This window comes from Arvicanthis niloticus, chromosome 5 (genome assembly GCF_011762505.2).
Source record: "Arvicanthis niloticus isolate mArvNil1 chromosome 5, mArvNil1.pat.X, whole genome shotgun sequence".
Taxonomy (NCBI): Eukaryota; Metazoa; Chordata; class Mammalia; order Rodentia; family Muridae; genus Arvicanthis; species Arvicanthis niloticus.
In genome coordinates this window covers 107,980,906-108,005,268 of record NC_047662.1, presented here as the reverse complement: position 1 = coordinate 108,005,268, position 24,363 = coordinate 107,980,906, and the positions used below count along the sequence as shown (strand labels likewise).

Below are 24,363 nucleotides of genomic sequence, written 5' to 3'. Positions count from 1 at the left end.
AATAGCACCCATTATAATTCTGGTTCCGAATTAATAGTTGGAGCCAATTGCACATTTAATTTAAAAAAAAAAAAAAGAGCATTTACTAAGGCTTGTTTGAATATTCATAGGTCTAGGATGCACAATTAATTAAAATTTGGCTTCTGTCTATGAAGACCCCACAATCTGGTGTTCAGTTTGTGGTCAGTCTGAATTTTTGCTTTTCTTGCCCCAAAGCCTAACATACTAATGTGGACACAGATGTCATTCCTTCAGTGTGTCGCCTGAGTTAGGAAGGAAAAAAAGCACCCAGGTCTTTGGAAAGAGAAAAATGGAATTCCAAATAAACAGCATAAAACTGACAGCAGCTCCATGTGTTCTCCATATTTTCTGCTTAATAGATCAACTTTAGCAATAAAACAAACGCACAGTGAAACTATGCGGAGAGCACTCTGCCGGGCTGCGAGGCAATGTTGACAGGGTCGCTAAGCAACGCTGGCAAGGGAAGTTCTTATTCTTCTTTTCCTATTGATGTCTTCTGCCTCATTAGTTGAAAAATCAGAGTCCTTGCCAGGGATAAAGGAAGAAATGAAACAACTCTCCCACTGACTCCTGAGGAATGCATCTTCTCTGGCAGCAACCAAGTCTTAGAGGCCATCTTGGTGAGGTAGAAGGGTGACAGCAGCAAGGCTGATTAATGTTAACAGTCGGAAGCGTGTGGTGGCAGAGGATGTTTCTGGACAGGATGATTCGCTACAGAAAAACCACAAGAAAAATGCCTCCAGCACCCCACACAGAGGAGGTACAATCTGGTCATTGCCTTTGCTGGAATTTGAGAAGCTGGGAGGGCATTGGGAGCAGAGCTGACCTCACTGAAGATTTGTTGAATGCTCAAATGAAGGGCATGAATGAAGAACATTTTGCAGTAAACAAGAACTACAAAGTTAAACCCAATGGCAGCTTCTACTTTGAGTCATCTAGGGATTCAGCCTCAGCCTTGGAATGCTCATAGCTGGTGACTGAATGTGAATAGACCAGTTACTTAGGGATGTCCTGTAGCGGCATGCCAGTGTCCTGCAGAGACAAGACACCTGTCCACTTACCTTTCTAATGGGCTCCTCCCCCATGCTATCTAAAATTTCAGTCTCAGAATTGAAGAACAAGTCTGGTATCATCCTACCAGCATATCTTTCTCACTTTGGCTGGAATAGATTACAAATTTTTTCCTCTTATACTGTCAGTACTGAGTAAATTAGGTTTTAAGAGGTGGTGGATGTGTTGGAGGTGGTGGAGGTGGTGGAGGTATGTGTAAGTGTCTGTGTGCTTGGAGGCCTGAGTAGGATATCTAACATCCTGCTTTATCATGGTCCTTCTTATTTGAAAGAGTATTTCCCTGAACCTGGAAGGAAGTTGTCAACCAGAAAGTCTCATATATTCTCTGTTTTCACTTCCCATACAATCGTATCTGTTTTTGATTTGAGTGTCTTGATTGTTTTTTCTATTTCTCTGATTAGATAGCATGACGTTGTAAAATAACATGTTTAGTCTCAGAGGGTCTATGGCAGGCAGGCATGGTGCTGGAGCAGTAGCTGAGACAACACAGAAAGGCGGGGGTTGCAGGGGTGGGGGTGGGGTGGCAGATGTCTGGGGACAGGGGAGGTTGCAAAAGTCTTTTGAAACTTCAAAACCTGCTATCAGTGACACTCTTCCTCTAAGAAGGCTACACCTTCTGATCCTTCCCAAACAGTTCTATAAGCCAGGGATCAAGTATATCAACAATTCAAACATAGGAGCCTATAGGGACCATTTTTGTTCAAAAGACCTCTGAAAGAGCAGCTAGTGCCCTTAACTGCTGAGCCATCTCTTCCACCCTGCTGGGTCTATTGACATTTTAAAGAAAAGAGGGAACGACAAAAGTTTCAAGTTCACAAAACCTAATGTATTACTTCCATATCTTTCAATTCTCAGGAAAATACTTATTTTGTGGCTTTATAAAGATATGTTTTTAAAACACAGTATCTGTCTTAGGCAAGGAAGGAGGAAGGTAGATGAGTATGAAAGATAGAGGTAATATAATGGCTGAAGTAAAAAGTTAAGGTAGGGAAATTTATGTAAGCACTTCTACATTTTAAATTACAGGTATATAGCAGGTAGTGTGACTACCCAGAACCTCCTACAGATGATGAGATGGAGTTGTCAACTATCGTTTTTTCTCTTGGTCTTTGAAACAGGGAACGACAACCATCTCCTGGAGACGTATTACTTTAAAGCAAAATTGTCCAAACCTAAGGAAGTCAGTTTCCGTAACTGTCAGCAGAGTGTTTACCCTTAGCCATTCTAAGCAAATTTGAGTCTCAGAGGCTGGAAAAGTTTTATTCCTGGCTTGAGGGGAGCTGATGTGTGACATCTGGAACCTCTGCAAGAGATCTTTGAAGGAGAGCAGAGATGCTAAAAGGGTCAGAAGGACCGAAAACGGGAAAATGCAGGTCTCGTTTTCAGAAGAGCACGATGTTCAGCTCAGAGGGGCAGAGCAGAGTTAAGACAGGACACTCACAGGCAAAGCTGTCAGGCAATCAAGACCATTGCTCTGAAGGTTGGTGGGAGACGTCAAGAAGATGTGTTCATGTGTGTCCAACCTGTGGTCCATATGACACATGCATTCCAATACAGGAGTAACAGCCTGACATTGTAGATGACAGTGAAGTGCCAATGTATCCAAAAGGGTTAACACTCTTGGTAGTAGAAAGTAGCACGAAGTAGGTACTTTTTAAAAGTGTTTACTATTATCTTGACATCATTTGATTCATATCATGATGCACATTTAAATACAAAGTATGGCTCCTAAGGACTCAAACAGACCCAGATATCTATCTTAGGATACTGAAAATTCTCTTCTACTGAATTACATAACAGTAAGTAGCAGGATCAGGCAGCATCGACTGGGGACTTACTGGTTATTTTAATTGCCACAATCCAATGCATAGGTCCTTTTTGTATAGTTAAGAAATTATTAGTCCTATTTTATACTTAAGAAAATGGAAAGACATAATATGCAAACTCTGTTGCACAAGCCAGGTGTAGTAACATACCTTTAATTCCAGGCCTTGGGAGGAGAAACTGGTAGATCTATGTGAGTGCAGTCTGTTCTACATAGAAAGTCCCAGACTAGCCAGGGCCACCTACTAAAACACCATCTTAGAAAGAAAGAAAGAAAGAAAGAAAGAAAGAAAGAAAGAAAGAAAGAAAGAAAGAAAGAAAGAAAGGAACAAGGAAAAGAAAGAAAGAAAGAAAGAAAGAAAGAAAGAAAGAAAGAAAATAAGAAGCCACCTGTCTTTGCTCAACAAAACTGAAGAATGTTTCAAAACCAAAGAGACCAGAGGAAGCTCATGCCTGCTGGAATCATGGGACTCCTCCATGAAACAGTAGAGCCCTGCATGTTGTCATAGGATTCGCACAAAGAATGGTTGTCCTCAGCACTACTGGTCCTGAGTCAGCTGGCTTCATCTTCAGACAATGCTTTACAAGCTTCTGTTCCGCCTTCTTTAAAGATAAAGATGGTTATTCTTCTAGGTATTGTGAACATTAAGAGTTACTATCTGGGGACTGGAAAGATGGCTCGGCGGTTAAGAGTACTGACTGCTCTTCCAGAGGTCCAGAGTTCAATTCCCAGCAACCACATAATGGCTCACAACCATCTGTAATGGGATCTGATGCCCTCTTCTGGCGTGTCTGAAGATAGCAACAGTGTACTCATACATGAGATAAATAAATTTTAAAAAAAAAAAAGTTACTATCTGGTTTCTCTTCCAGTCCCAGGTTCAGCGGAAGCCCTGGATTACTGTGCAGATGTAGCCAATTCCAAGAACCACACCACACACAACCAGTCCTGCAAATGGCACAGAAATAGCATCAAGAAATCCTGGTCACCAAGATACGAATTTCTTAAAGGAGTTGACCTCAAGTTCCTGAGGAACAGGTGCTTTACCAAGAAGCACAACAAGAAAGGCCTGAGGAAGATGTAGGCCAACAGTGCAAAGGCAGTGAGCGCACTCGCAGAGGCCATCAAGGCCTTGTGAAGCCTCCAGCCATCAAGCCCAAGATGCCAAAGGGCCCCAGCCACAAACTCAGCTGTCTGGCTTTTATCACTCACCCCAAGCTTGGGACGCAGATTCAAAGCTACATGGCCAAGAGTCATAGCTCTGCCAACCAAAACCCAAGGTTCAGACCAAGGCAGAGGACAAAAGTCCAGCTAAGGCCCAGCTTCAGCTCCAGCTCAGGCTCCCAAAGGTGCTCGGGCCCCTGCGAAGGCCCCATAGAAAAGCCTCCTGCCAACGTGAAGACAGACAGACTGCTGTGATACACCTACCCATACACCATTTGCAGATGACCTGTGTTCTATGCTGTTTTTACAAATAAACTTGAGGCAAGAAAAATAAAAAATAAAAAAGAGAGTTACCATCTGTAGAAACTTAAATCAAAGGAGAATAATTTATGACAGGCACAATGACTGGTATTAATTAGCAGGAGACACAACTTTAGACCTAACACCTTGAGGTGATGTAAGTCACAGAAGATGCTTTTGTGCAATGCAGGTGTTCCCTGAACAAGGTGAGAGGAGAGGATCAGGGAAGCAACAGGGACCTGGAAATGATAAGAAAAAAAAGCAAATGCTTCCTCCTCACTTGATTTGGGTGGGCTTCAAATGGTCAAGTCAAAGAAAATAATATTAATCTCAGCAATATAACCTCAATATTCCCCGACATTTAAAATACATTTATGAGGCTGGAGATGTGGTCCAGGTGTTAAGAACATACAATGCTATTGCAAAGGACCTGGATTCAGTTGCTAACACCCATAATGGGTGGTTCACAACTACATGTAACTCAGTGCTAGGGGATCTGACATTCTCTGGCCTACTGGGGTACTTGTGGTACACAGAAACTCATACTGGCACACAGGCATGCACAGAAATGTAAAAAAATACATGTTTATGTGATCGTTGTGAGGGTACTTCAGTACTTTTGTCTGGTGCACATGGTTTATTTCATAAATTTGGGTAGAGCAGGGCAAATAATATTTCTCCCATCTCCCCACCACTCCTTCAAAATACTTTTCCGATTTCAATCTTTTCACACGCTGAACTTTAAAATGACCTACACTGTACATACCAGTAAGCATAAGCCAGCTGTAATCTCCTGTTCGATTGGGAACAACTGACTCCCTATACTATTTACAAAGTTTTCCTATTATCAGAAAAGAGTCCCTGCTGGAGAAAGAAGGCCACAGCCTTAGAAATAGGAGAGAACAGACTGGCCAGCACCGCAGTCTCTTAGGTGTCACCAGGTAGGAAGCAGATAAGCCTGAACGACAAGGAGACTAATAATTCATGTGCCATCTGCTCTAGCCTCCTGAACATGGCCACGACAAGTAAAACAAGAAGTCTGAAGGAAAACTGAGCCCAGCATTGTAGCTGCCAACCCTGTGACAACCACAAAGGCTGGGGTTGGGGTGGGGAGGTCAATCCTGCTTTCGGAGCCACAAAGATGTGGGCTTGTGTCCAGGCTTTGTCTTTGGACTAGTTACTCTCCAAGTTGAATTGGTTACACGCGGCACCAGTACTGGTATCACAGTGTGTTTTGGGGGGGGGGACAAAGAACGTAATGCAAGTAAAGATAGGCAAGAGACAAGTATTACATTTATTGACCCAGATGTCTCACATTACCAGGCTTCAGGCATCATGACCTGTAGGAATCCCAGTCATCTGCTCTGTTCTGTGGTTTATCCCCTGGAAGACGTCAGCATCTCAGCCTCAAATGCACAAGATCACGGAGTGTGTTGTAGGGCAGCATTTGCTCACTTGAAGTTTTATGAAGAAGATTTTCCCCTAAGCCCACCAATAGACCATCTCTGTCCTAGTGTTGTCTCCCGGGAAGAAGACTTTGTTCAGTTGTTAACTATGAGAATAATAAACTAGGCGTGCTCAGCTGACTTGGACTTTACTTTTCTTCCTCTTGAACTACCTTCAGCTATTTCCTGCTACCCAATTCCCCAACCCTTGAATGGAAGAGGTCACTTTCTCTAACCCTGCAGGGAGAAATATAGGTACATTTTGGGATTCGAGTTCACAGGCCTGTCAGCCGCAGACCTAGGGATGTATTTTCCAGTGACTTCTGGCTCTAATTTTATTCTCTGGCCACAGAGAACTACAGGCCCAGGGTTGGCACTGCCCATAGCAATCAGCAGTTAAGGAAATTCCTCATAAACCAATCTGATGTAGGCAGTTCCTCAGTGGAAGCTCCTGCTTTGTGAGTGTGTCAAGTTGGAAACTGATATAAACTAACATTTCCATAACAAACCAAGTTGAGGGCAAGTGAGTTGGTGCACACCTGTAATCCAGCTCTGAGGTGGCTGAGGCAGGGTGATAGAGGTCAAGGTAGGCCTGAGCTACACAGTGAGACCCCATCTAAAAAATAAAAGGAAAAAAGAAAGTGGACATATTTGAGTTTGTTTAGTCTTTATAAGGTTGAGAAGGTCTGCTTTTGTTGTTATTGTTTAAAACAATTTAACTTCTGCTTTTCTTACCAACTTCCTCAAAGCCAGGTAGTAGGAAATGGCAAATGTTTACTGGGGCCCTGCTGGACTCAGTATGAGGTTGTGTAGCCTGGCTTGTCCACACAAAGTTAGCTGTGTTGGAGAGACTTTCAAGCAGAGACTTGTGACGAAACCCAGGAAAAACCTTACATTACGATGTACTCATTTGTTGGCCCTCTGAGGCCACACGTTAGGAAGCACGATTTTCTTTGATGAGAGAAGACCTGGTCACGGGATGCATTGATCACAGATCCTCCCAGCGGAAACACCCAGAAGAGAACATTTCATCTGTGAGTCAACTCCAGGTCTCATGGGCCCCTTGCTCTTGCAGGTGGTGTCCACCAAGCAACCTTATACCAGAAGAGACCTGTTCTCCACATTCCATGGGGCCTGGGAAAACCTTCCAGCCATCCAGGTAAAGCTTTCTTTGCTCTGTCTCAGTCTTCTCCAGTCACTGGGAAAGTAGGAAGGAGGCAGAGAAAGAAGACGAGATGGCTGGTGCATGCCGAATATACCGTGACTGCACCTCTGTGGCCCATCTACACATGGGTCACTCATGACGTCACTCTCCACTGTGCTCCTCACCTCCTGTGGCCTATCCCTCCTTAGATGATTTCAGCACAAGTACTTCACACAGGACAGCACAAACAGAACTCTGGAACACTTGTGGTAAATCTGTTTATCTAAATCATCACTGACCAAATACCAGGCAGATAAACAGTTCTTTCTCCCACCAACAGGACCATGCTCCCGTAATCATGATTCCCAATCTACAAATGAAATCCTTTCAGAAAACAGATACCTCTTACAAGGATCACCAAGTCTACTTACTGGACGTGCTGTTTTCCAAGTCAGTGTAAACAGCTGACATATTTTCATGTTGCAACATTCGGTCAGAAGTCTAGACTAATACTCAGCTTCTAAGACTTGAAAAATACAGGACAAGGGTTGGAAGATGGCTCTGTTGGTGACAACACTTGCTGTACGAGCATAAGGATATGAGTTTGGATCGCCCAAACCCATGTGAATGTCAGATATGGCCACACACACTGGCAACTCCATCACTGGAGAACAGAGATAAGAGAGCTCATCACTGGGACTCAGTGGCCAACTAGCCTATCCGGAAGGAAATCACAACAAGCAACAGGGAGCTTCTGCAGGTTCATAAAGAGGGCCTGTCTCAAGGGAACAAGGCAAGAGTGAAAGCAAGATAGTCATAGACCCCTCAGGTCTGTCTGCACCTGTGCACTCCAAGCTCTGCATCACGAATCCACATACACACACACACACACACACACTTATACATAATACAGACACATACACACATACATACACACACATACACACATGCACCCACCCACACATACATACACACACACATGTACATACACATACATACACACACGCACACACATACACACCCCACCACCACCAACAACAACAACAACAAACATACATACATACAACAAGCCCTTTGTATGGACCTTTATGTGGTGTTGTCAAAGACTTGGAGTGAACTTCGAGAGTTTTTCTCCTCATATGAGAAGGAAATAATCATTTCTATTACTTTCTTGCCCTGTCCCCACAATGTCTGTGACACTAAACAGTGTCCCCATATTAGTTTTTCTCGAGCTCTGATCCTGGCATCCACTCCCACAAGCTGACAGTAAAAGTGTTACTGATAAGATTTTGCAGCAGGAAGAACTCTTGAAATTTTGTTTAATTCAATCTAACCTCTTAATTTGTTTAAAACCAAAGCAAACACCTAATGTCCAGAAGAGTGAAATTTAAAAGGCCAGCAGTTATGACAGACCTAAGGCTGAGAATTTAACCTTGGCTTCAGTGCTCCCACTGTGTGTATGAGCCTCTTAAACACTTAATAGAGAGTGGGGGCATCGGGGGTGGTGATGAGTAACTACCATTCAAAACCACCCAAATAGCTTCTCTTTTAGGTAAGAGGGCAAGCACATAATTGGCTGGCTGGCTAATTGATTGATTGATTGATTGATTGACTTATGGATTTTTTCTAACCTATGGTGGTCTTTAAGCCTTTTAAAACAACATAGCTTAAATGAAGTCATATAGAGGCTATCCATGATATAAAATATATATAAAAGCACAGACAGCCCAGCCTCTCCCAACTCAGATCTTCAAGAACCAGCAGGTTTGACTTTGTCGGTTAGATAACCCACAAGCCTCCCCAGAGTCCAGCCTCCAAGACTGGGAGTTTCTGCCTCCTACAAATGACTTGTCTTCATGGCACTATGAGGAAACAGGTCTTGGCTGGCCTTTGCCCACAGTACTCCAGGTATTGCCCTTCTCTACACCAAACAGTTCAAACCACTCTCCTCAGTGTAAGGTCCAGCTATAATCAGAGCTCACCTGCGGCCATCCAGTCTCTACCCAACCTAGCAGTTTCAGCCACGCCCTGCCTCTTGCACAGAGAGCGACTTCCTTTTCTCTGGATCCTTCTTGATATGGCTTTGTTCCTGCTGATCTTTTCATGGCTAATTTTTAACCCTTCTTTTCTGTAAAGTTTTACATTTTGAATGTTGACTCTGTTCTTAAGTCATGCTTTCTCCCTAAGCCCTGCCTCCCATTTCTCTCCAACTCTTCCACTTTTTCCTGCCTCTGAGGACTCTGGTGGAAAGTGTAACTGATGGATTGAAAATACTCAATCCTGGCTCACCCTAAACAAGTTTTCTACTGACAAACAATTCGCTTCAGTTTCCTTTCTGGAACCTCAAAAACAACCGCCCTCCACCCCCCCCCCCCAATTACCTGAGGTGCCTGTGTAAAGTGTAATTTGTCTTAGGTCCTCTCTCATCTCTGAATGTATTAACCAGAATACTTCTAATATGCAAGAACTGTGAGTTAGGGGGCCTGATACACCAGGCTTAGGCCAACTCAGGAGAACAAGCAGGAGAGACATGTCATCTGAGGATCTGAAATTCCAGGACAAAGAATGATGGACAAAGCCTTAGAGAATAGGAGGGTTAATCTGAACCAGGTTGAGAGGGGAGTATGGCTTCCCCACTGCTGGGGTATGTCAGCTACACCAGCCATGGAGGGGGGGCAGCTCAGCCCTTCTGTGTTCTGCCTCTGCTGATCCTTGATTCCTACAGACTGGATGCTGTTTTGTGTGCCCGAGGGCAGCATGCTGGGATTTGAGTCCCACAGTGGCTAGTTCTTGATCTTATTACATCACACGATTAATCTTAGCCTTCTTCCTCTTCGAGACAGAGATAATGAAGTTACCCACTGTGTTATGAGAGTTAAAATAGTCTCATCCCAACAAAAAATATTGCACACACCAGGCACACTGTCAGTGCGGAACAGGCTGCAATACTTCCTAAAATGTGTGGAGGGTACCTAAAAGGCAGACAGCATAGGCTTCCCCTTTTCTCTTTCACATACAGCACTCGGGGCGATTATACATGACTCTAGGATTTCAGTGTTGCTCAGTCAAGATGGTAGGTGAAGGGCCCCAGCTGGTCCAACACACCAAAGGCAAGCAGTAATCCTCAGTGATTGCAGAAAAAGGTTGAGCCTCCTTGTTCCCCAACTGGGAGGAAGAACAGCAGTTCTTAGGTCTAAGTGGCTGGCGCCTCCCTTCAGCCACAGTCAAGCAGCCAACCAGAGGTCCACGAGGGCGGGAGCACAGGCTAGGAGGCTGCCATGGCGACAGGTGGAAAGCTCCCGGATAGTTTATGTTTACTGGACATCAGTGCTTATTTAAGACCAGGAATTCACACTCCCACGGCAGTGCCAGCAAAGCGCATCCTGGGTCAAAACATGCATTTAAAAAAAGAAACCTCTTCATTCTGATTTTCTTATGTAACCACTATGTGTAAAACGTACCAAAAAATGTTAAAAATAAATCAAAGAGGAAAGTGCCTCCCAGTTTCTGCACTGATGGGTATGGAAACAGTCGCCTCCCAAAATCACAATGGGTGTGAGGTTTCTCATTGTCTAGGGGGACTGTTCTTGGTTTTCGTCTTTATTCCTTGGTTGTTTTGTTTGTTTTTCCTCACACTATTTTTTTAGTGACTAGTCAGAATGCCACCACTCTCCTGAAAAACAATAAGGTCTACAGGAGGAGAGAAAAGTTCTCCAAGTCTCCAGAGGCTGCAGGAACTCGGCCAAGGGAAGCGTCTGCTGCTCTGCTTCAGGGTAGCGGTGGAAAACAACCGCTCGGGCAGGCACCAGGCTCAGCCAAACCCTCACTTTATTTTGGGTCCAATCGAGAATCCAGGAAGCCACAGGCATTGGCTTCTCTTCCATTTAAAATTCTACATTCACTAACATGTGGCGATGAGGGCACCTTTGCCATGACGGCGCTCCTCGGTCTTCTCAGAAAGAGGAGGTGAGAAATAGGGTAGTCCCAGGAGAGCGCTGTGCTGAGCAAGGAGCTAAGGCAAGGGTTGGATAGGGCTTAGTCCCCCATCCTCCGCCCTCTCCTTTTCCCTCCTTTTCTCTTCTCCTCTCCTGCCCTACCCCACTCTCTTTTCTCTCTCCAGAGTATCAAAATGTATTCCAGGCTGGCCTGGAATTTGCTATTAGCTCAGGCTGTCCTGGAACTTAACCATGATTTATCTGCTTGCCCTCCTCTACCTCCTATGTGCTGGGATTAAAGGTATGTGCCACCACACCTGGCCTCCTATTCTCTTTAAATGGCACTAAATTCTATAAAAACAAACCAACCAAACAAACAAACAAAAAAAACCAAAGAGATGACACAGATTTCCATGAAAATTCTAATGGCCCAAGAAATTTTTGTACCAATTCCAGTCAATAAACAAATTCAAAGACCCAATATAGGCAAAAGCTGAAGGACACAGAATGCCAGAGGGAAAAACAAGTTTACCGGACTTGCATTAGAAAAAAAGGAGGTGTCTAGAAGACACGTTAGCACATCTCAGATGCAGACCTTTACAGACCCAAACAAGATACAAGGCCCTTGCAAACATTTATATTTTAAATCAGATAGCTAGTCCCAGAGGCTACAGATTGTCAGATTCCAATTGATTATCCAGTGAGCTGTTCCCTAGTTATCCCTTCCAAGACACCTTATCCCAGAGCGGCTTCTGGAAAAACACAAAAAACTGACAAACCAGGGCAGCACAGCCAAAGAGTCCTGATTTATTTCAGCTTTGAAGGGTTTCTCCGCTTGGCTTCTCGTTTCTCCAGGGAATACAATCCTCATGACTCAGCTTGCTGTCTGAATAAAGTGCATGATTTTCTCATCTAGCAGAGTAAGCTGATGAAATGTAAGGACAATCTGCCCCGGAGTCTGAGAGAGGCGAATGGGGTAAGGTCACGCCAGGACACAAGGTATAGGAAGTCATGCTCCCCGACACACCTTACAGGGTATAGACAGGAAGAGACAAAGTCCTAGTTTTTCAGGGCACCCAGAATGGAGTAGCTCGCTCTTTCTTTCTTTCTTTCTTTCTTTCTTTCTTTCTTTCTTTCTTTCTTTCTTCTCTCTCCCTCTCCCTCTCCCTCTCCCTCTCCCTCTCCCTCTCCCTCTCCCTCTCCCTCTCCCTCTCCCTCTATCTTAATGAAGTTTCACTATGTAGTACAGGCTAGCTTGGAACTTATTATGTAGACTAGGTTGGTCCTACATAGACCAGGGAGCTTTGAACTCATAGAGATCCACCCGCCTTTGCCTAAGTACTGCCATGAGGAGCAAGAGTTGCTTTCTAAGAGGTTACCAGCAGAGATAAAATGGACACCTAGGTCCCTAAACTCAGCCTTATCAAAAAGAACTACTTGGCCTTTTGGCTTGCAATGCCTCATATGCAGAGTGGAAAGCAAAGGCAGAATTTGTGGCAGATGGTAGCTCCTTTCCCATCTAATGTTACCCTTTCGCAGGGATAATGCGCCCCCCCCCCCCCCCGTGAAGAGGGTCCCTCAACTTGATCAGAAGCCATTAAATGCCTCCAGCTCCACAACTTTCAAGCAATAGGAAGGGGATAGAAGGCAGCTTATAATTCATTTAGGAGGCTTCTAAGGTAGACAAAGCCCTCAGCTGGGGCAGATACTCTAGTAGCCACAGTAAATAATACCTCTTGAATTTGACATACAAAAATTCTAAGCCTCGATGTGGTAGCATTTGGAGATGGGCCTCTGGGAAGTGACCGTGTGATAAGAGCTTCACCTCCGTAAGTAAGACTAGTTCCCTTATAAAAGGGACTCCAGGAAGCTCCTCTTGCCCTAAGAAGACCTACATGAGAACGAGGCCATGTGGACACCCTACTCGCTGAAGTATGAGAATTAAATTTTCTTTGCTTATAAGCCATATAGCTTATGGTACTTAGCCATGGCAGACTGAAACTAAGACATTTGAGATGATAACTCCCCTCCTTTCAGTCTAGAATTAGGATGTATCTAGCTTTATAAAGCTACCTCAAATTGTGTGGGGAGACAATAAAGGATTTCTTGCAATAATTTGTGTTTCCTCCAACCATACTGGAGTGAATAGAAGAGGGTCCTTTTATAAAAATTAGTCTTGTCGGGCAGTGGTGGCGCACGCCTTTAATCCCAGCACTTCAGAGGCAGAGGCAGTAGGATTTCTGAGTTCAAGGCCAGCCAGGGATACACAGAGAAGCCATATCTTGAAAAACCAAAAAATAAATAAATAAATAAAAATAAAAATTAGTCTCGTTACATTAGAGGAAACAAACATGAACTTTCCACTCTCAGAAGCTCTAGAGCACTGAGGATTTAGAAAAAATGATTCAAGTGGGGTTTTCTTTGGTGTCACAGGCCCACCTGACTGTCTAGGTTGTGATTTTTTTTTTGTTTTGTTTTTGTTTTTTTTTTTGTTTTTTCGAGACAGCGTTTCTCTGTGTAGCCCTGGCTGTCCTGGAACTCACTCTGTAGACCAGGCTGGCCTCGAACTCAGAAATCCGCCTGCCTCTGCCTCCCAAGTGCTCCGATTAAAGGCGTGCACCACCACCGCCCGGCTAGGTTGTGATTTTTAATCCCTCTCCTCAATAAATCTAACCCAAGGCCACCGAACAAGTAAAGACAATGATTGGTTTTCTTAGTGGCACAGCCCAGGTCATCATAACCTGGCTAGTTACCAGGTTGACAGGAATGGCGTGTACTGGCAGATACCTTTGTATCATAAGACACCCAGCTATTTATTTCCTGTTCTAGGGCATTTTGGAGGGATAAAGAAAAGGAATGCAGGAAGTTGAGATAATTGTGACAAAATCTGTCAAAGGCTCTTTCAAGATCTCTCTGTCTTAGAGGAAGAAACAGCAGGGACAAAACTATCTAATCAAAATGAACTGGAAGTCTTGACTGAAGCTTCTGTAAAGCAAGCTCATATATGTGAAATCTTCCTCTTAAGAGTTAGGGTCTCATGCATGTCAGAGTCACCTCAAACCTGCTCTGTAACAATCGCTGAGGATGACTTTGAACTGCTGATCTTCCTGCCTCCGCTTCCCAAGTGTTTAGATTAGAAGCAAGGGCTACCATGCCATCCAGATGAGATCTTAAAATGTTGTATGGTGCACTTCTGCATCCAGATGTTTGTGGCAGCCAGAGGGGCCTTCCTCGATTGCTCCTCCACCTCATGGTCTGAGACAGAGTCTCTCACCAAACATGGAACTCATCAATTTCTACTAGACCAGCTGGCTTGGGAGCCTCTGAAATCTGCCTGTCTTTTCTCCCCAGTGCTGGTATTACAGGTATGCATGGCCAGGCTCAGCTTTTATGTGGGTGATGGGGATTTGAACTCATGTCCTTATGCCTGCCTGTGTAGCAGATGCTTTATCCTCAAAGCCATGTCTAATGCCTCTTAAAGTTTTTTTTTTTCCCCCTTTCTCAGTAAACCTCCCTATGGAAAACAAGTAAGTGAACAGTTTTTTGCTGTGGGTAGGTTTCTACCATAGAACTCAATGGCCACTGCCTCTAATATCTATACTTTGGTCTAATCCTGTCTGCTTACTGAGTCTGGATCTAGTGACTTCCTTCTAATGATGGAATACTGTAAGATGAAACACTTCAGCGACTGGGCTGTAAGGACTGTGGCTTCTGTTTTGTCCACACACTTCCCATTCTTGCTTGTTTACTTTGAAAACAAAATAGCTGACATGTTGTGGTTCTACCAAGAAACTCACATCACAAAGGACTGAGGGTAGCTTCCACTTAATTGGCAGTGAGGGATGGAGGTCCTTAGACCAACCGTCCACTAGGAGTTGCATCCTGCTGGAGATCATTGAGAAAGTCAGAAGCGCTCTTTCCCGGTGGAGCCTTGAGATGCTTCTCCCAAGTGATCCTAAACCTAAGAGATAGCTAAGCTGCGTGCGCTGTCATGCCCAACCCACAGGAACTGTGAGATAATCGATGTTGTGTCGAGGCACTAGGTGGGAGGAATACTGTTTAGCTGCAGCAATAGGTAAATGCACCTATTTAAACAAAACTGCTGACAGCCTCCCACAAAGAGGGAGACAACTCAGAAGTCCACGCAGAGGGAGCTAGCTCCAGAATGGTGCAACCACTCAAGAAATATTGGCTAGCCCTTAGAACACAACGAGGTTAACATATCTGCAGTGATTCTGAAAGAAGCCCATGAAAACTGGTGTGCACATGTGTGTGCGCACGTGCACACATAAAAACAACATGCTACTTCTAAAATATTCCATTCCTGGGCACGCTTCACCTCAGTCCTGGCTCAAGAAGAATTCTAGTTGTTCTATAGTAACATATATTTGTATATGTGTATAGCAATGCACACATAAATGCATTCCTGAGTCTTCTCCTTCATAGTGCCTATCCAGTTCTTCCATAAATTATATAGTCTACCTTTTAGCTAACGTCACATCTCATACTTCATGCCACCTACACAAGAACTACTCTCGTGTAGACCACTACTCTCTTTCTTTACTGATTCCCTAAACCAGATGGGCTTCTCTGCATCTGTTTTTCCTCTACAATTTATTTCCAGATCAGGGTGCTTTAGAAATCTAAGTGAAATCAGGCCACCGCCCTCTCCAAAGCCTGAAAGTCGGCATGTTAATTCATGAAGCCCGGTATACAGACCTGACCCCTGACACCTCTCCTGCCTCTGTGGTTCTCCCTTTATTGAGCTGCTTTGTCTTCACTGCCCTCTTTGATGTTTCCACAGCTTGCAAAGTCTATTCTCACTCCAGGCCTCTGTTGGTTGGCTAGTGCAGCTATGACAGAGCATCAAAAAGCAGTGAGCTTTTAAGATGGTAATGCACTGTCTCATTTATGGAAATCTGAAATCCATGTGTTGGCAGGACCATGCTCTCTCTGACAGTGCCAGGGAACGTCTGATCTGTACGCCTCTCTCCACACTTACGTGGTTTGCCGGCAATATCCAGTGTTCCTTGGCTTGTAGGCTCATTACCCCAACCTCCACTGTCACCTTCGCCTGGGGTTCTTGTGGGCCCATATCTCTTTAAACATAGCACTTCTTAGAAAGGCAGCTGCCGTTTGAGATTAGAGACTCATTCTACTCCAGTGGACCTCAGTCCCGTTTCCAAATAACGTCACATTCAAGGGTGCTGTAGATTAGGATTTTAGCTTGTGCATTTCAGGTGGGGAGCATAATTCAGCCTATAACAAGAGCCTTTGCAGTCACTGTTTCCTCCCTCTAAAAGTAATGTGCCTTAAACAGGTCTAAGTGCCCGGGATACAAGGAGCCTAACTGCCAGGAACAGCTGCTGTGCTTTGAAATCCTCTGCATTTGTGTCAATGCTGTGCTTCCCAGGGGTCACTCCTGGTGCATGGCCTAGCATGGCGAGGACACCAAAGCAAAGCTGCTTCTGGGAGACGCAAACTCACCCAACAGATGGCTTCGGGCCCAGGACACTCCAACAGCCTTGCCAGAATCTCAGGACAGCACATGGATGCTTCCACTCTACCCTTCTCTTATTGTAGTCTGCTGGACTCGCCAGGGTTCCAACAGCTACTTCCTTTTCCTCTCCCAATCAGACAGCACTTTCAGGAGGACTTTGCACGTTGAATACTCTTTAACAGTCATTGTGAAATGCTTAGGTAATTTTTAATATGGGGATTAGCAGTTTCCTTTTGCGCCCGACCTCAAATCTCACCCGAGAGGTCGCTGTTTTGGTTTGACCATAAAACATTCCCCATGGGCTCAAGTGTTTCAACCCCTGGTCCTGAGCTGATGACTCTGTGTGGGAAGATTGTAGATCCTATAGAAGGTGGAGACTACATAGCCCAGGCCCACTTCCCGGTCACTCTGTGCTTCCTGCCAGCAGATGCAGCATGGCCAGTAGCCTTCCGCGCCCCGCTGACTGTCATTCTTTCCCCATCATGGAGGATTGTAATCTCTTGAACTGTCAGCCAACACGAACCCCTCTGCTCTTTTGTTGCTTCTACTCAGGTCTTTTGACACATTATGAGGAAAGTAACTGTAAAAACTCTCTGGTACTGTAAAAACTCTCCGTTAATCCCATCTAGGTATCTGATTCTTGCTTCATCTTCCTATGTAAGCCTCTGATTAATGGTCCCTTGGATCCAAAATAAAATACTCTCATCCAACCTGGTCCTTCTTCCTTCATTTCTGACTTCATCTGATTTTATTATATTTTTACATATTGTTCCCTTTGCCTTTCCTTTGAGGGGATCAAAGACTTTGAGTTATTCATTTTTATACCCTAACAACTATAGCAAAGCCAGGAACATTAATAGGTAGTTAATCAATAGTTTGTGAATATGTTTACTTTATTAAAAACTAAATGTCTGACTGAATTCACCAGTATCTCTCCTTCAATTGCAAACAGAAAATACAGCCCAGGATGGCCATCATAAAAATGGACCTCATAATCATAGAAAGCACAATACTCTATTAATATTGTCCAGAATTGAACAGTGAACCCAAAGCCAAAGCAATAGGCTGAAGAGCCAGGGGTGGCTTGAATCTGGATACAGCTACTTTCAGCCCTAGACTGAGACTGAAAAGCCCAAGTAGAGCAGGTAATACTGCCCTTCCCTTGCAAGGAAAACAAACCAAAATGAGAAACTACACCACCAGAATTCTGGAAATACTCCATCTACATGGAAGTAGAACTCCAAAAACTACCCCTGTCTCCAGGAAGGAGGCAAGTCTGTATTATGTTTTGCCACTGTGTCGTCCTTCGATAAAAAGCACATCCAAAGAGTATGAAGAGGTCATCTACCAAGCAGCAAGCCAACGCCGTGCACAAGCATGTCACCAAGATTTACATTGCTTACATTGTAAGAGAATCCCGAAGCAATATATCACCATAAAAATGCTCCCTGGACCAGGGAGACCTTCGCAGAAGCAAACTCAAGATTGCTCAGTAGGAAGATTTTTTTTTTTTTTAAGTAGCTCAATGTTCATGAGTCTTCCTCAGAATAAAACATCCTTACTGAACAAATCAGACAAAGATTGGAGGTGAAGCCAGAAGAGAAGCCATGTCCACAGCAAGCAGAACAAACAGCACCCCCAAGAACTGAGGGTGGGTAAGATAAAAGGATCTTTACCCTAATCATGCTTTTCAAAAGTTCCTACTGAAAAGGAAAAAACGGACAGAGCACTGTCCTCTATGACTACAGGAAAACAATGAGAAATAGGGCTCTTTTATGATTATATTTTTATTAGACTTGATTACATTTTTACTTACTAGTGGGGGAGGGTGGAGCTGCAAGGAAAGGTATCAGTGAATGGATACCCATGGAGGTGACAACACACAGGAGTCAGTTCTCTCTTACAGTGTGGGTTCCAAGGACTGACCTTAGGGTGGCATGATTAACTTTATCAGCTGGGTCTTGACTCATCTCAACAGTTTGTAAAATAAAAAAAAATTAAAGCATAAATTTAAATTGGATTTCAGGAAGAGAGAGGTTGTATTAAAATTGAAATGGTAAAGGCTTAGCGTTTCATAAAATTCAAGCAATATATATATTCATTTTTTTAAAAATTGGTCCTTGTTGTCTTTTTAAAGTTATTTTAGTAATATATTTACTTTGCTAAACATGTTTTCACACATGTATATAATGTACTCCATCATATTTACTCCCTACTATTCTCTACTGATCTCTGTTATTATGTGTTTTTAAGCTTTGTTTTATTTATTTACTTAGTGTGTGTGTTTGTGTGTATGTATGTATGTGTGTGTCTGTGTATATGTGTGTGTGTGTGTGGATATCTTCCATGGCCAGAAGAGGGCGTCAGATTTCCTGTAGCTAGAGTTACTAGCAGTCATGAACCACCAGACATGGGTCCTGGGAACCAAACTTTGGTTCAATGAAAGACATTAAATGCTCTTAATCACTGAGCTATCTCTCTAGCCCTTAATATATATTGACTGAGAAAACCGCAAATAGAAAGTAGGATTTAAACACACACACACACACACACACACACACACACACACACACAACTGTTAAAAAAAAAACCTGCATGAAGTCAAATCTAAAAAGAAAATCTCCAAACAGTAAAGAAAGATAAATTGCTAACAGAGTAACGACATTAAGATTGCCAGCTGATTTTACATCAGGAACAAAGAGAATAACAGAATATAGCAGAGTAATATTCAGAATGGCATAAGGACACTACTGCAGGCCAGTAAACCAGCTCCCCTGGGTAAAGGTCCCTGCAGCCACACCTAATTAATTACATGCACCGAATCCTAGACACACAAGGTGGAAGAAGAAAGCTGCCTCCTGTTGTGAACAAACACACAAGCATACACACAAATAAATGTAATAAGGTTTATTTATTCAAAGACCTTTTCATCAAAAGATCATCCTGACCAAATTACTCTGTATACCCAACTAAATGACTGCTCAAAAGTGGGAAGAAATAAAGTATACTCATACCAAAAAAAAAAGAAAGAAAAAAGAAAAATCAAGACCTCTGAGAGAAGGCACTAATAGTCTATTTCAGAATAAAGTGATCCAGGAAAAAGTGTAGTAATTAACGGTGAACAAAGAAGATACAAAATATTGTAGTACCTTTACAAGCACCCTCATCTTTTAGAAGATACATTCTTCCCCAGATTATCAGGGAGTTGTAAACAACTTGTGGTTATATTACAGGTAGCAGCAATGTGGAAGGACCATGCAGTTACAGTAGTCTAAGCTCCTTACAACCTCTTGACAAAGGAAGAACAAGTCTGAATGATTTTTATGACTTGTAATGTAAACCTATGTATTATAATTTTAGGGGAAATGAAAGGGGAGGGGAAAGGAGACGTAGAATGTATCGTGAAGGAATGGAGGATGCTCAAACACACTTAAAATCACGATGGATGTACCGCTGACAGATCCTCACTAACAGAAACTCTAAGCACCTTCTTTTTTCTTTTTTTCTTTTCTTTTTTTTATTTTGGTTTTTCGAGACAGGGTTTCTCTGTGTAGCCCTGGCTGTCCTGGAGCTCACTCTGTAGACCAGGCTGGCCTCGAACTCAGAAATCCTCCTGCCTCTGCCTCCCAAGTGCTGGGATTAAAGGCCTGCGCCACCACCGCCCGGCAAGCACCTTCTTTAGATCCCAGTGTGATGGCTCCATAGGAAAAGGACTTTCCACCAAGCCTGACACATACGCATAGAGAGTGGACACAAGAGGGACAAAGAAAATAGAAACATGGTTAATAACCCACTCCCTAGATGCAAGGGGATAAAGCAGAACAAACGCATGGGGAAATGCATAGTAAATAAAAGATCAAGATGAAAACCTACTGAGCCAAATCAGAAGAGCAGCCCTTGCAAAGCTTTGCTACATCAGTGGAAGTGCTGCCTTGTGCTCATGCATCCCTGGGAGCCTCGCCCTGTAATTTCCACCCTGCTCAACCTTATCATTTGACTGAGAGACCTAACATTACCGGATAGGAAAAATGCTGGATAATTCAAACGTAGAACACATGCAGCCCCAGTGGTCACTGCAAACCTAAAATAATGTCTGGAGGTTTGTTCTGCCAGTTCTGCTTACACCAAGTCTCCTCTGGGCCCCCTTCCTGGATACCTGGATATCAAGGCTGTTTAGAAAAGGCATGATTTTAAAGGTACCCTACAGGCTGGGGAGGATGGGGAAGAAAAGACAGAAAAAGAAAAATAAGAAGCCACGATAAACCCTTCAGCTTCTTACTTCTTGGTCTCAAAGAACTGCCATCGCAGGAGCTGGCTCAAACAGACTCCACAATAAAGAAGATACTTATTTTTCTTTTCTTCTAGCTTGATAGGGGCTGGAGCTGGCACTTGAGGCAGTCAGGGTAGAGACTGGACCCTCTCAGGTGCTACAGCTTCCTCGACAGTGGGCCTGCCTTAAAGATTGCCTGAGGTGGGGGGATGGGAGTGGAGGGTGGGGAATGGGGGTGGGGAGTGAAAATGGGATGGTCTCTCTCTTCCCAGAAGGCGTTTCAGTTTGAGGCGTTCTTTCCACCAGAGCACTAGTTGATCAGTTCACATCTTCATGGTTTTTTTCATGCCTAACATTTGAGCCGCACTAACTAAATTTTTCTACTTCTTTCTCTGGGTTTCTTATAACTACTTGGGTTTGTCATCTCTGTTTTCCTTCAGAACCACTCTGGACATTAAGTCACTTAATATTCTTTTAGTAGTTACAATGTGCGTCTTTCACTCTCTAAATTTTAAAGCAATGGAAACCTTTACATTCCTTGGAATCACAGCCTTCAGATGTGCGCCTCCTCCAATTCTAACCCTAACCTCTCGTGAATTTTTGATCTACATGTCTTTAGAATCCAACAAGCCCTTCTTTACAGAGTTAATGTTCATTCAACTATCTTTTACTTCATTCTGTCTTAGTTTTTCTTTTATTGCAGTATTTTATCTTTCTATATTATTTTTTCTTTAAATGTAATTTTTTTCATACATTTAATCATATTCTTTTCCCTCCTCCAAATCCTTCCTGATCAACTCCAGCACTGTGCTACATCAAATAAGCTACCCAACTTCATGGTCTTTCTGTCTCTGCATCTCTCATTCAAAAACCAAAAATCAAACAAAAAATGAAAAATAAAAACAAAACAGAAAGTACATGAGTGTGAACACACACACATACACACCCCAAAAACAAAGAAAACATGTTCTCTGCCTTGTGTTGGCCAACTACTCCTCAGCATGGGACTTGTCCTGGAGTGTGGTTGATAAACCCAGTGTCACTCCATTAGAGAAAAGTGACTTTCCCTTTCTCAGAAAGTATCATTTTCAAATGCCTTCTTAATTAAGGGTGGGATTTTGTGTTCATTTTCCTTCCCAGTGCTGGGACTCTAACAGATTTCAACCTCTTCAAGTCTTATTCAAAGTGCCACATGTATGTCACATACACATATGAATTCACACACATATGTGGTGTTGTACTGGATGACACTTCTCCTTGGAGTCATCCATCACCTCTCTTACTGTTGGTATCAGGCTCCGAACCCAGTGATATCACATCTAGAGGACTCCCACATCATTGTCAAGGCAACCGCCATACATTCCCAGAATCCACCTGGTTACCTCCCACCCTTACCTGCAAGAGGCTATGTTACCACCCATATAAAACACATATAAAACTGGCAGAACCTCCTGATCTAGCTCTCTTCTTTCTCATCTTCTCCCCCACCTTTGCCCTATCTCCTGAATAAACCCCACTTGGAACCATTTGGTCTGGTGTGGTCTGTTCCAAGCCTCGAGTGGACATATATCACTTACTATCTTTCTTCTTCTTCCTCCACATAGATAGATCCCTGAGTCTTGAAGGGAATGACTTACAAGAGACATCCCTTTTAGGCCTGATTGCTCCAAAGTCTCTCACTTTCTGCACTTTGTCTGGTTGTGGGTCTCTGTGTTAATTACCATCTACTTCAAGAAGCTTCTCAGAGGGCTGAGTGAGGCACTAATCTACAGGTATAGCAGTATGTCATTAGGAATCATTTTATTGCTAGGCTCCTTTAGCAGAATAATAATATTAGGTTTGCCTTAGGCCGATCTATCTAGTCTCAGGTACTTGAACACCTTAGCAGTGTCAGATATGGGTTTCATCTCGTGACTCTTAAGTCCATCCATAACCTTACGATAAGGTCAGATTGCTGAAGATACAACTTATTTAAGTCATTAAACATGGCGAATTCATGGTGACACGCACCTTTTCATCCCAGTGCTCAGGAGGCAGAAGCAGGCAGATCTTTGTAAATTCAAGGACAGCCTAATCTATACAGAGAAACCCTGTCCACAAAACCCAAACCCTAAAACAAACAAACAAACAAACAAACAAACAACTTATTTATTAATTGTGCCCTTCCCCAGCCTTGAGAAGGCCAGAAAGACCTTGTGACCTAGGTGGAGTTATCTACCCTGGCTGCACGTACAAATTCCTACATGAATTTAGAAGAATAGACTGCCTGCTGACCTCGATTTGTGACATAAACTGAGACATAGTCCTGAAACAAAAGATGGGTTAGGTGGGGCTTTCCCTATATATACAAGAGCTAAATAATAAACTTTGGGCCTTGATCAGAAACTTTGTCTTGGCTCCATGTTTTTCTAGCCCCTCCATCTCTTTTTCATTTCCAGCCCTCCTTTCAGGTGAACCCAGTTAGTCCGTGGCCACTGGATGGCATACACATAACAAAACAACAACAAAACCATGGAGAAATCAAGCTAGTGCCCTACTACCAACTAGAAGCTTCACCCCTACTGCCTAATAACGTTCATGGTCCTGGAAGCTATTTTGCATGCTACAAGAGAAGAATTTTATGAAAATCCCTATCACCTAGCTACAAACTTTGAGACCGACAACAGTGACCTGTCTGCAAGATATACTGACACAAGAACAAATGTTAAGGTAGTAACCAACAACTTCTCGAAGCTAGTTTTTAACAAGTTTTTAAATTTATGCTTATTTATTACATTAAAAACTTTATTTGTGTATATGCATGTGCACATGCAGGCTGGTGTGCATACTAGCACACCATGTGAAGGTCAGAGGACCTTCTTACACAGCTTACAGGACACAACTTACAGGAGTCATTTCTCTCTGCCTACCATGTGAGTCTGAGGTATTAGACTCAAGGTGTCAGGCTTCCTGGCACCTCCAGTTGAATCGTTTCTCAGCGTACATAAAGATCTAATGGTTGTAAAGAGATCACGGTCTCCTTAGTATAAGAAAAATACCAGAAAATTTCTCAAGATTGAAGTAAATGTCTACAAATATGATGATTTCTTCGCTAAATCTATTTTTAAAAAATATTTTATTTTATATGAAGATAATTCATAGGACAATTTTCTTTCTTTTTTTTTTAAGACTTCTTGATTGTATAACTCCAGAGAAATTTGAGCCAATCATATATTGCATGAGTGACTTACAGTCAAATGATTTCAAAAAGCAAACAATAAACACAATTTTAATGCCCTGAAGCAAAAATTACACTTAATGTGTGGTGTGGGCAGATGCTGATATGTTTGGAATGTGCGTGAGTAGAAAGGGACCTAGGGCCTCACAAAGTCTCAAAGATCTGGTCCCCTTTGTGGTTTGAAGGTGCAGAGGTGCTGAAGAAAGTACAACAATGCCAGGCTAATTGGCCACCACCATGGCAGAGGGGTCCACGTACATCTCCCTACCCTCCATGAAGTCTTCAATAAAGTTACAAAGCCTAGGAAATGCCATGCCCACTGGATTTCTCATAGAGCTGGGAAAAAGATAAGACTTTCAGTCCAATCTAAGTTCTGGTGAAAGGAGGGGCCTGCATGACTTAGGGGCTAGGACAGGGAACAAAGAAGATCAAGGCAGGGTACAGGCTTGCTGAGCTCAAAAGACTCAGGCC

General features: G+C 43.2%; 1 protein-coding gene across 5 annotated transcripts in view; it reads right to left on the bottom strand.

Moving 5' to 3' along the window:
• Mob3b (MOB kinase activator 3B) overlaps positions 1-24,363 on the bottom strand; it is a 182,640-nt gene that overhangs the window by 116,288 nt on the left and 41,989 nt on the right. Inside the window, exon 1 of one of the 5 annotated variants that reach the window (XM_076935178.1) lies at positions 16,393-16,548. The exons of the other annotated variants lie outside the window; for them this stretch is intronic. The gene's annotated coding sequence lies outside the window, so the exon portion shown is untranslated. Of the gene's footprint in view, positions 1-16,392; positions 16,549-24,363 lie in introns of those variants that run through there. 5 annotated transcript variants of the gene reach the window in all.